The sequence below is a fragment of the Mus musculus genome, chromosome Y, assembly GCF_000001635.26.
Source record: "Mus musculus strain C57BL/6J chromosome Y, GRCm38.p6 C57BL/6J".
NCBI lineage: Eukaryota > Metazoa > Chordata > Mammalia > Rodentia > Muridae > Mus > Mus musculus.
This window is the reverse complement of record NC_000087.7, coordinates 90781438-90793476: the sequence shown is the minus strand read 5'-3', so window position 1 is coordinate 90793476 and position 12039 is coordinate 90781438. Positions and strand designations below refer to the sequence as shown.

At 53.9% G+C, this 12039-nt stretch overlaps 1 pseudogene across 1 annotated transcript in view; it reads right to left on the bottom strand.

Annotated features, from left to right (window-relative positions):
• The window catches only part of Erdr1 (erythroid differentiation regulator 1), a 31024-nt pseudogene extending 22989 nt beyond the window's left edge, over window positions 1–8035 (bottom strand). Inside the window, exons 1-2 of the transcript NR_137282.1 lie at window positions 7498–8035; window positions 60–181 (exon numbers count right to left, since the gene is read on the bottom strand). The product of NR_137282.1 is annotated as an erythroid differentiation regulator 1, transcript variant 1, non-coding (transcript). The remainder of the gene's footprint in view (window positions 1–59; window positions 182–7497) is intronic.
• Between the last annotated feature and the right edge of the window lie 4004 nt (window positions 8036–12039).

Sequence of the window (12039 nt, the reverse complement as noted above, 5' to 3'; positions counted from 1 at the left end):
CCGCGTGTGTCCTGTGTGCTGTGGTGGGTGCAGCGGTGCGGTCGGCGCAGGCTTCCTACCTTGTGGAGTCCGTCCGTCCGTCCTGTGGGGATGGCAGAGACATCTTGACCACGGCGTCCGCTTCTACGTGTGTGCTTTCGTGGGTGACATCACTGTGGGCGGCGGCAGTGACCGGTGGACGCTGGCGTGGGATCCAGGTCCATAAACAGAGAAACACGTGTTAGACTTTCAAATCACACAACAAAAAAAATAATAAATAAAAAAAATTGGAGTCGGGCGTGGTGGTGCACACCTTTCATCCCAGCACTCGGGAGCCGGAGACAGGCAGATTTCTGAGTTGGAGGCCAGCCTGGTCTACAAAGTGAGTTCCAGGACAGCCAGGGCTACACAGAGAAACCCTGTTCGAAAAACCAAAAAACTAAAATAAAATAAAATAAAAATAATAAGAATAATTAGGGAAAAAAAACCATAGCCAGGGCTATAAAGAGAAAACCTGTCTTGAAAAACCAAAAAGTAAAATAAAAATAAAATAAAATAAAATAAAAATAAGAATAAAAATTAGAATAATTAGGAAAAAAATACAAAGGTCTGAAGTTCAAATCCCAGCAACCACGTGGTGGCTCACAACCACCCGTAACGAGATCTGACTCCCTCTTCTCGAGTGTCTGAAGACAGCTACAGTGCACTTACATACAATAAATAAACATCTTTTAAAAAGAGCAAAAAAACTTTTAAAAAAAGCAAAAAAAAAAAAAAAAAAAAAAAAAAATTGGAGGGTTGCAGTGACAATCCGTGGCCACAAGGTGGCGCCCCTGAGCAAGTCTACATTGCCAGGCTGAAGCACAGTCTAACCACTGTGCTTAAAGTCTCTAACCACTTTCTCCAAAAAGTAAAAATTAAATTAAAAATTAAAAATAAAAAAGAGAATAATTAGGGAAAAAACCATAGCCAGGACTATAAAGAGAAACCCTGTCTTGAAAAACGAAAAAAAAAATACTGAAATAAAAAAGAATAAAAATAAAACATTTCGACGCTGCCCTGACATACTCCCGCCACTGGCGGACGCGCCCCAGCCGAGTGGGCGTGTTGGGATGAAACCCAGAGACTCCAAGTCTGGGAAGAAAAAAAACCCTAAAATATCCAATCAATAGATCAATAACTCCAGCAATAAACGCATCAGTGCCTTTGAAAGGCTCAGACATCAGAGATTAACTACAGCTCCCAGCATGCCCCGGGGCCCACTTCCTGCTGCAGACGCCCCTCAGAGTGAAACCCATAGAGAACCATGGACCCCCGCAGGGCAGTAAAACTCCCAGCATGCCTCGGGGCTGAGTCCCCACCACTCACACCAGAGCAGCCCTGTCAGAGTGAAGGGCAGACCCGCCCATTCTTAAAACAACAACAACAACAGGGGCTGGCGAGATGGCTCAGTGGGTAAGAGCCCCCGACTGCTCTTCCAGAGCTCTGAAGTTCAAATCCCAGCGACCACGTGGTGGCTCACAAGCACCCGTAACGAGATCTGACGCCCTCTTCTCAGTGTCTGAAGACAGCTACAGTGCACTTACATACAATAAATAAACATCTTTTAAAAAGAGCAAAAAAAAAACTTTTAAAAAAAGCAAAAAAAAACCCAGAAAAACAAGAAACAATTGGAGGGTTGCAGAGCCTATGTCTCCTCTAAGCACCAGCTCTAAGTCTCTAACCACCAGGCTACAGTGTCCTGTAACCACCAGGCATAAGTCGCTGACCACCAGGCTACAGTGTCCTGTAACCACCAGGCATAAGTCTCTAACCACCAGGCTACAGTGTCCTCTAACCCCCAGCTCTAAGTCGCTGACCACCAGGCTACAGTGTCCTGTAACCGCCAGCTCTAAGTCGCTGACCACCAGGCTACAGTGTCCTGTAACCGCCAGGCATAAGTCGCTGACCACCAGGCTACAGTGTCCTGTAACCGCCAGGCATAACTCGCTGACCACCAGGCTACAGTGTCCTGTAACCGCCAGCTCTAAGTCTCTAACCACCAGGCTACAGTGTCCTGTAACCGCCAGGCATAAGTCGCTGACCACCAGGCTACAGTGTCCTGTAACCGCCAGGCATAAGTCGCTGACCACCAGGCTACAGTGTCCTGTAACCACCAGGCATAAGTCTCTAACCACCAGGCTACAGTGTCCTGTAACCACCAGGTATAAGTCTCTAACCGCCAGGCTACAGTGTCCTGTAACCGCCAGGCATAAGTCTCTAACCACCAGGCTACAGTGTCCTGTAACCGCCAGGCATAAGTCGCTGACCACCAGGCTACAGTGTCCTGTAACCGCCAGGCATAAGTCTCTAACCACCAGGCTACAGTGTCCTGTAACCGCCAGCTCTAAGTCTCTAACCACCAGGCTACAGTGTCCTGTAACCACCAGGCATAAGTCGCTGACCACCAGGCTACAGTTTCCTGTAACCGCCAGGCATAAGTCTCTAACCACCAGGCTACAGTGTCCTCTAACCCCCAGCTCTAAGTCGCTGACCACCAGGCTACAGTGTCCTGTAACCGCCAGCTCTAAGTCGCTGACCACCAGGCTACAGTGTCCTGTAACCGCCAGGCATAAGTCGCTGACCACCAGGCTACAGTGTCCTGTAACCGCCAGCTCTAAGTCTCTAACCACCAGGCTACAGTGTCCTGTAACCGCCAGGCATAAGTCGCTGACCACCAGGCTACAGTGTCCTGTAACCACCAGGTATAAGTCTCTAACCGCCAGGCTACAGTGTCCTGTAACCGCCAGGCATAAGTCTCTAACCACCAGGCTACAGTGCCCTGTAACCACCAGGCATAAGTCGCTGACCACCAGGCTACAGTGTCCTGTAACCGCCAGGCATAAGTCTCTAACCACCAGGCTACAGTGTCCTCTAACCCCCAGCTCTAAGTCGCTGACCACCAGGCTACAGTGTCCTGTAACCGCCAGCTCTAAGTCGCTGACCACCAGGCTACAGTGTCCTGTAACCGCCAGGCATAACTCGCTGACCACCAGGCTACAGTGTCCTGTAACCGCCAGGCATAAGTCGCTGACCACCAGGCTACAGTGTCCTGTAACCGCCAGGCATAACTCGCTGACCACCAGGCTACAGTGTCCTGTAACCGCCAGCTCTAAGTCTCTAACCACCAGGCTACAGTGTCCTGTAACCGCCAGGCATAAGTCGCTGACCACCAGGCTACAGTGTCCTGTAACCGCCAGGCATAAGTCGCTGACCACCAGGCTACAGTGTCCTGTAACCGCCAGGCATAAGTCTCTAACCACCAGGCTACAGTGTCCTGTAACCGCCAGGCATAAGTCTCTAACCACCAGGCTACAGTGTCCTGTAACCGCCAGGCATAAGTCTCTAACCACCAGGCTACAGTGTCCTGTAACCACCAGGCATAAGTCGCTGACCACCAGGCTACAGTGTCCTGTAACCGCCAGGCATAAGTCTCTAACCACCAGGCTACAGTGTCCTGTAACCGCCAGGCATAAGTCTCTAACCACCAGGCTACAGTGTCCTGTAACCACCAGCTCTAAGTCGCTGACCACCAGGCTACAGTGTCCTGTAACCGCCAGGCATAAGTCTCTAACCACCAGGCTACAGTGTCCTGTAACCACCAGGCACAAGTCGCTGACCACCAGGCTACAGTGTCCTGTAACCGCCAGCTCTAAGTCTCTAACCACCAGGCTACAGTGTCCTGTAACCGCCAGGCATAAGTCTCTAACCACCAGGCTACAGTGTCCTGTAACCACCAGCTCTAAGTCGCTGACCACCAGGCTACAGTGTCCTGTAACCGCCAGGCATAAGTCTCTAACCACCAGGCTACAGTGTCCTGTAACCACCAGGCACAAGTCGCTGACCACCAGGCTACAGTGTCCTGTAACCGCCAGCTCTAAGTCGCTGACCACCAGGCTACAGTGTCCTGTAACCACCAGGCATAAGTCGCTAACCACCAGGCTACAGTGTCCTGTAACCGCCAGGCATAAGTCTCTAACCACCAGGCTACAGTGTCCTGTAACCGCCAGGCATAAGTCGCTGACCACCAGGCTACAGTGTCCTGTAACCGCCAGGCATAAGTCGCTGACCACCAGGCTACAGTGTCCTGTAACCACCAGGCATAAGTCGCTGACCACCAGGCTACAGTGTCCTGTAACCACCAGGCATAAGTCTCTAACCACCAGGCTACAGTGTCCTGTAACCGCCAGGCATAAGTCTCTAACCACCAGGCTACAGTGTCCTGTAACCACCAGGCATAAGTCGCTGACCACCAGGCTACAGTGTCCTGTAACCACCAGGCATAAGTCTCTAACCACCAGGCTACAGTGTCCTGTAACCACCAGGCATAAGTCTCTAACCACCAGGCTACAGTGTCCTGTAACCGCCAGGCATAAGTCTCTAACCACCAGGCTACAGTGTCCTGTAACCGCCAGGCATAAGTCTCTAACCACCAGGCTACAGTGTCCTGTAACCTCCAGGCATAAGTCGCTGACCACCAGGCTACAGTGTCCTGTAACCGCCAGGCATAAGTCGCTGACCACCAGGCTACAGTGTCCTGTAACCACCAGGCATAAGTCGCTGATCACCAGGCTACAGTGTCCTGTAACCGCCAGCTCTAAGTCGCTAACCACCAGGCTACAGTGTCCTGTAACCACCAGCTCTAAGTCTCTAACCACCAGGCTACAGTGTCCTGTAACCACCAGCTCTAAGTCTCTAACCACCAGGCTACAGTGTCCTGTAACCGCCAGGAATAAGTCGCTGACCACCAGGCTACAGTGTCCTGTAACCGCCAGGCATAAGTCGCTGACCACCAGGCTACAGTGTCCTGTAACCGCCAGGCATAAGTCGCTGACCACCAGGCTACAGTGTCCTGTAACCACCAGGCATAAGTCGCTGACCACCAGGCTACAGTGTCCTGTAACCACCAGGAATAAGTCTCTAACCACCAGGCTACAGTGTCCTGTAACCACCAGGCATAAGTCTCTAACCACCAGGCTACAGTGTCCTGTAACCGCCAGGCATAAGTCGCTGACCACCAGGCTACAGTGTCCTGTAACCACCAGGAATAAGTCTCTAACCACCAGGCTACAGTGTCCTGTAACCACCAGGCATAAGTCTCTAACCACCAGGCTACAGTGTCCTGTAACCACCAGGCATAAGTCTCTAACCACCAGGCTACAGTGTCCTCTAACCCCCAGCTCTAAGTCGCTGACCACCAGGCTACAGTGTCCTGTAACCGCCAGGCATGAGTCGCTGACCACCAGGCTACAGTGTCCTGTAACCGCCAGGCATAAGTCGCTGACCACCAGGCTACAGTGTCCTGTAACCGCCAGGCATAAGTCGCTGACCACCAGGCTACAGTGTCCTGTAACCACCAGGCATAAGTCGCTGACCACCAGGCTACAGTGTCCTGTAACCTCCAGGCATCAGTCGCTGACCACCAGGCTACAGTGTCCTGTAACCGCCAGGCATCAGTCGCTGACCACCAGGCTACAGTGTCCTGTAACCGCCAGACATAAGTCGCTGACCACCAGGCTACAGTGTCCTGTAACCGCCAGGCATAAGTCTCTAACCACCAGGCTACAGTGTCCTGTAACCGCCAGGCATAAGTCTCTAACCACCAGGCTACAGTGTCCTGTAACCACCAGGCATAAGTCGCTGACCACCAGGCTACAGTGTCCTGTAACCACCAGGCATAAGTCTAACCACCAGGCTACAGTGTCCTGTAACCACCAGGCATAAGTCTAACCACCAGGCTACAGTGTCCTGTAACCGCCAGGCATAAGTCTCTAACCACCAGGCTACAGTGTCCTGTAACCGCCAGGCATAAGTCTCTGACCACCAGGCTACAGTGTCCTGTAACCGCCAGGCATAAGTCTCTAACCACCAGGCTACAGTGTCCTGTAACCCCCAGCTCTAAGTCGCTGACCACCAGGCTACAGTGTCCTGTAACCACCAGGCATAAGTCGCTGACCACCAGGCTACAGTGTCCTGCAACCGCCAGGCATAAGTCTCTAACCACCAGGCTACAGTGTCCTGTAACCGCCAGGCATAAGTCGCTGACCACCAGGCTACAGTGTCCTGTAACCACCAGGCATAAGTCGCTGACCACCAGGCTACAGTGTCCTGTAACCGCCAGGCATAAGTCTCTGACCACCAGGCTACAGTGTCCTGTAACCGCCAGGCATAAGTCTCTGACCACCAGGCTACAGTGTCCTGTAACCGCCAGGCATAAGTCGCTGACCACCAGGCTACAGTGTCCTGTGACCACCAGGCTACAGTGTCCTGTAACCGCCAGGCATAAGTCTCTAACCACCAGGCTACAGTGTCCTGTAACCACCAGGCATAAGTCGCTGACCACCAGGCTACAGTGTCCTGTAACCACCAGGCATAAGTCGCTAACCACCAGGCTACAGTGTCCTGTAACCACCAGGCATAAGTCTCTAACCACCAGGCTACAGTGTCCTGTAACCGCCAGCTCTAAGTCGCTGACCACCAGGCTACAGTGTCCTGTAACCACCAGGCATAAGTCGCTGACCACCAGGCTACAGTGTCCTGTAACTGCCAGGCATGAGTCGCTGACCACCAGGCTACAGTGTCCTGTAACCACCAGGCATAAGTCGCTGACCACCAGGCTACAGTGTCCTGTAACCGCCAGGCATAAGTCTCTAACCACCAGGCTACAGTGTCCTGTAACCGCCAGGCATAAGTCTCTAACCACCAGCCTACAGTGTCCTGTAACCACCAGGAATAAGTCGCTGACCACCAGGCTACAGTGTCCTGTAACCGCCAGGCATAAGTCTCTAACCACCAGCCTACAGTGTCCTGTAACCACCAGGAATAAGTCGCTGACCACCAGGCTACAGTGTCCTGTAACCGCCAGGCATAAGTCTCTAACCACCAGGCTACAGTGTCCTGTAACCGCCAGGCATAAGTCGCTGACCACCAGGCTACAGTGTCCTGTAACCGCCAGGCATAAGTCGCTGACCACCAGGCTACAGTGTCCTGTAACCGCCAGGCATGAGTCTCTAACCACCAGGCTACAGTGTCCTGTAACCGCCAGGCATAAGTCGCTGACCACCAGGCTACAGTGCACTTACATAGAATAAATAAACATCTTTAAAAAAAAGCAAAAAAAAAATTTTAAAAAAAGCAAAAAAAAAAAAACCAAAAAAACCACCAATTGTTGCGCTGGCATAAACCTCCCACGGCAGAAATGAAAGCTAAACACACCGTGTGCCGTTGCCGTGACGTCCCGTGCGCCCCGGGCGGCGCCCCAGAGCCCGCGTCCAGCACAAACTCTCAAAAATTAAAAATACGAAATGCTTGGGAAAAAAAACCAAGCCTTCAAGAAGACCCGTGACGTCGCAGGGACGTCCCGCGGCCACCGGGCGGCGTCTCGGGACCGAGCCACACTGGGAGGTCGCGGTGTCCACCCGGGTCCCTGAGCCCCTGTGGGCGGCCGTGCGTGTCAGTGGTCGGCGCTGCGTGTCCTACCTGACGGCGTGCGCGCGTCCGTCCGTCCGTCCAGCGGGGCGAGGGTCGGTGGCACATACATCTTGACCGCGGCGGGTGAACATCTTGACCGCGGCGGCTCGTCCGTGTCTGCGTGGCGGGTGCGGGTCCTGCGGATGCGTGTGCCTGGCCTGCCTGCCGTGTGTGCCGTGTGTGCCGCGTGTGCCTGGGCGGGCGCGGGGCCCGCGTGTGTCCTGTGTGCTGTGGTGGGTGCGGCGGTGCGCTCGGCGCAGGCTTCCTACCTTGTGGAGTCCGTCCGTGCGTCCGTGCGTCCGTGCGTCCCGTGGGCATGGCAGAGACATCTTGACCGCGGCGTCCGCTTCTGCGCGTGTGGGTGACGTCGCTGGGGGCGGCGGCCGTGACCGGCGGAGGCTGAACAGAGAAACACGGGTTAGACTTTCCATTCACGCCCACAGAAAAACTTACAACAAAATTTATAAATTAAATTAAATTAAGAATTAAATTACAAATAAGGACAAGAATAATTAGGGCAGAAACCATAGCTGCGGCTAAAAGAGAAACCCTGTCTCCAAAATCAAAAATTAAAATTAAAAAATAAACAAAAATGAAAAGGAGAATAATTACGGAAAAAACGGTAGCCAAGGCTATAAAGAGAAATCCTGTCTGGAAAAGTAAAAATTAAAAATAAAACAAAAAAAATAATTAGTGAAAAATCCACAGCCAGGTCTATACAGAGAAACCCTGTCTTAAAAAAACCAAAATTAAAAAAAAATAAACCAAAATGAAAATAAGAATAATTAGGGAAAAAACGGTAGCCAAGGCTCTAAAGAGAAATCCTGTGTGAAAAAGTAAAAATTAAAAATAAAGCTAAAAGAAATAATTAGTGAAAAACCCACAGCCAGGACTATACAGAGAAACGCGTGCTTTAAAACATGGCGCTGCAACTCCCAGCATGCCTCGGGGCCGCCTTCCCGCCACTCACTCTGAAAGCCCATAGAGAACCATTGACTACGGCAGGACTACAACTCCCAGCATGCCTCGGGGCCGCCTTCCCGCCACTCACTCTGAAAGCCCATAGAGAACCATTGACGACGGCAGGACTACAACTCCCAGCATGCCTCGGGGCCGCCTTCCCGCCACTCACTCTGAAAGCCCATAGAGAACCATTGACTACGCACTACAAGTCCCAGCATTCCCGGCTCCGACCGAGCCTTCTCTTCCCGCCGCAGACAGGAAGTGCCTCCATCTTAAGTCCGCACGGTCGGATCGAGTTTAAAAAAGCCCCCAAATGCCCCCCAGACCCCCCCAGACCCCAATTGTACGTCACGGTTCTGCAGCCGGGGCCCCGGGCGGGCGGGCGCGGTGGCGGCTGGGGATCCCGGGCGGGCGCGCGGGCGGGCCTCACGTCACGCGGCGGCGGCGGCGGCGGCGGGAACCGGGGACCCTGGAGGCGGCTGCGGGCCGAGCAAGCCCCGTCCGTGCGCGGCCGAGCCTGTGGGGAAGAGAGCGGGGCTGAGACGGAGGCAGGGGGATGGCCGGGAGTGAGCGGAGAAGGCGGGAGCTCGGGCGGGACGCGGCCCGGGGCCGCACTCACCTCTCATGGCGGCAGGCGCGGTCCGCTGCTCCCGCCCGCCCGCCCGCCCGCGCGGGGAAGGCCGGGGAGGCCGAGGCGGCGGCGGCGGAGGCCCGGGGAGGCGGAGGGGAGCCGGCGGGGCCGTGCGCGGGCGGCGGAGGCCGAGTCCGATCGCGGGGAGACGGCGGGGAGCCGGGGACGTCCGCGGAGCTGCGAGCACATGGCGATCCCAGGAGCGAGTGTGCAGGGACGGCCGCGGCGCCTGCGCGGGGGGCGGGGCCGGGGCGGCGGCCGCGAGAGACGGGCGGCGGCGGCGGCCAATCGGGAGCCCGGGGCCCGCGTGACGTCACCCCGCGGGACTCGGGAGGCCGCGGTGACCCCGCCCCTGGCGGGAGCGGCTCTGTGTCTCCTCCCTGTCGCCATGGCGACGCAGGCGGCCAGGCAGCCCCCGGGCTGGGGAAGGGCTTGGTTCCCGCCCTGCCAGCACAGGCCGGCCTGCCATCTCAGTCATCCCCCTGCCTCAGCTCTGCCCCTGGGATTACAGGCCTGGGCGGGTCCCTGCCTGGGGCCCTGAGGCTCATGAACCCCAGAGCTGAATCCCTGCATCCAAACAAAGCCAAGCACCCCCAAACTCGTAACTGTGTGAGGCTGGGGGATGACCATGAGTGAGTGTGTGTGAATAAAATAATAAAATAAATAAAATGCAAACACAGCACCAGGGCAGGCGGCCCAGTGTGTGTGTCACAACTGTGTGACTGTGTGAGGCAGGGGGATGTCTGTGAGTGATTTTCTGGGGCAGGGTGATGATGCTGATTGAATGTGTGAGACAGGGGCATGAAAATGAGACAGGGGATGAAGCTGAGTGAATGTATGAGGCAGGGGTTTAACTGTGAGTGAGTTTCTGAGGCAGGGGGATGACAGTGAGTGAATTTCTGAGGCAGGGGGATGACTGTGAGTGATTTTCTGAGGCAGGGGGATGACTGTAAGTGATTTTTTGAAGCAGGGAGATGACAGTGAGTGAATTTCTGAGGCAGGGGGATGACTGTGAGTGATTTTCTGAGGCAGGGGGATGACTGTAAGTGATTTTTTGAAGCAGGGAGATGACTGTGAGTGATTTTCTGAGGCAGGGGGATGACTGTGAGTGATTTCTGCTGATTGAATGTGTGAGGCAGGGGCATGAAAATGAGGCAGGAGATGAAGCTGAGTGAATGTATGAAGCAGGGGTTAACTGAGTGAGTTTCTGAGGCAGGGGGATGACTTTTAGTGTGTTTCTGAGGTAGGGGTTTGATGCTGAGTGACTGTGTGACACAGGAGATTGACCCTGAGAGGCTGTATGAGGCAGGGGGATGTTAGTGAGTTTCTCTGTGAGGCAGGGGGATGACAGTGAGTGATTTTCTGAGGCAGGGGGATGAAGCAGAGTAACTGTGGGGCAGGGGGATGTGGCTGTGTGACTGTGGGATGCAGGGGAATGACTGTGTGTGATTTTCTGAGGCAGAGGGCTGACTGTAAGTGATTTTCTGAGGCAGGGGGATGACTGTGAGTGAATTTCTGAGGCAGGGGGATCGCTGTGAGTGATTTTCTGAGGCAGGAGCATGATGCTGAGTGAGTGTCTGAGGCATAGGGATGACAGTGAGTGATTTTCTGACACAGGGGGATGAAGCAGAGTAACTGTGAGGCAGGGGGATGTGGCTGTGTGACTGTGTGAGGCAGGGGGATGAATGTGTGTGATTTTCTGAGGCAGAGGGTTGACAGTGAGTGATTTTCTGAATCATGGAGATGACAGTGAGTGATTTTCTGAGGCAGGGGGATGACTGTGAGTGATTTTCTGAGGCAGGGGGATGAAGCAGAGTAACTGTGGGGCAGGGGGATGTGGCTGTGTGACTGTGGTATGCAGGGGAATGACTGTGTGATTTTCTGAGGCAGAGGGATGACAGTGAGTGATTTTCTGAGGCAGAGGGCTGACTGTGAGTGAATTTCTGAAGCAGGTTGCTCACTGTGAGTGATTTTCTGGGGCGGGGGGATCACTGTGAGTGAATGTATGAGGCAGGGGGCTGACTGTAAGTGATTTTCTGAGGCAGGGGGATGTCTGTGAGTGATTTTCTGAGGCAGGGGGATGACTGTGAGTGAATGTATGAGGCAGGGGCTGACTGTAAGTGATTTTCTGAGGCAGGGGGATGACTGTGTGTGATTTTCTGAGGCAGTGGGATGACAGTGAGTGATTTTCTGACACAGGGGGATGACTGTGAGTGATTTTCTGAGGCAGGGGGATGACTGTGAGTGATTTTCTGAGGCAGAGGGATGACAGTGAGTGATTTTTTGAGGCAGGGGGCTGACTGTAAGTGATTTTCTGAAGCAGGGGGCTCACTGTGAGTGATTTTCTGAGGCAGGGGGATCACTGTGAGTGAATGTACGAGGCAGGGGAATGACTGTGTGTGATTTTCTGAGGCAGGGGGATGACTGTAAGTGATTTTCTGAAGCAGGGGGCTCACTGTGAGTGATTTTCTGAAGCGGGGGGATCACTGTGAGTCAATGTATGAGGCAGGGGGATGACTGTAAGTGATTTTCTGAAGCAGGGGGCTCACTGTGAGTGATTTTCTGAGGCATGGGGATCATGTGAGTGAATGTATGAGGCACGGGGCTGACTGTAAGTGAATTTCTGAGGCAGGGGGCTGACTGTGAGTGAATTTCTGAGGCAGGGGGATGACTGTGAGTGAATTTCTGAGGCAGGGGGATGAATGTGAGTGTGTTTCTGAGGCAGGGGAATGTTGTGAGTGAGTGTGTAAGTCAGGGGGATGACTGTGAGTGATTTTCTGGGCCACGGGGATGACTGTGTTTGAGTCTCTGAGGCAGGGGGCTGACTGTAAGTGATTTTCTGAAGCAGGGGAAGAGTGTGTTTGATTTTCTGAGGCAGGGGGATGGTAGTGAGTTTCCGTGTGAAGCAGGGGGATGACTGTGAGTGATTTTCTGAAGCAGGGGGATGACTGTGAGTG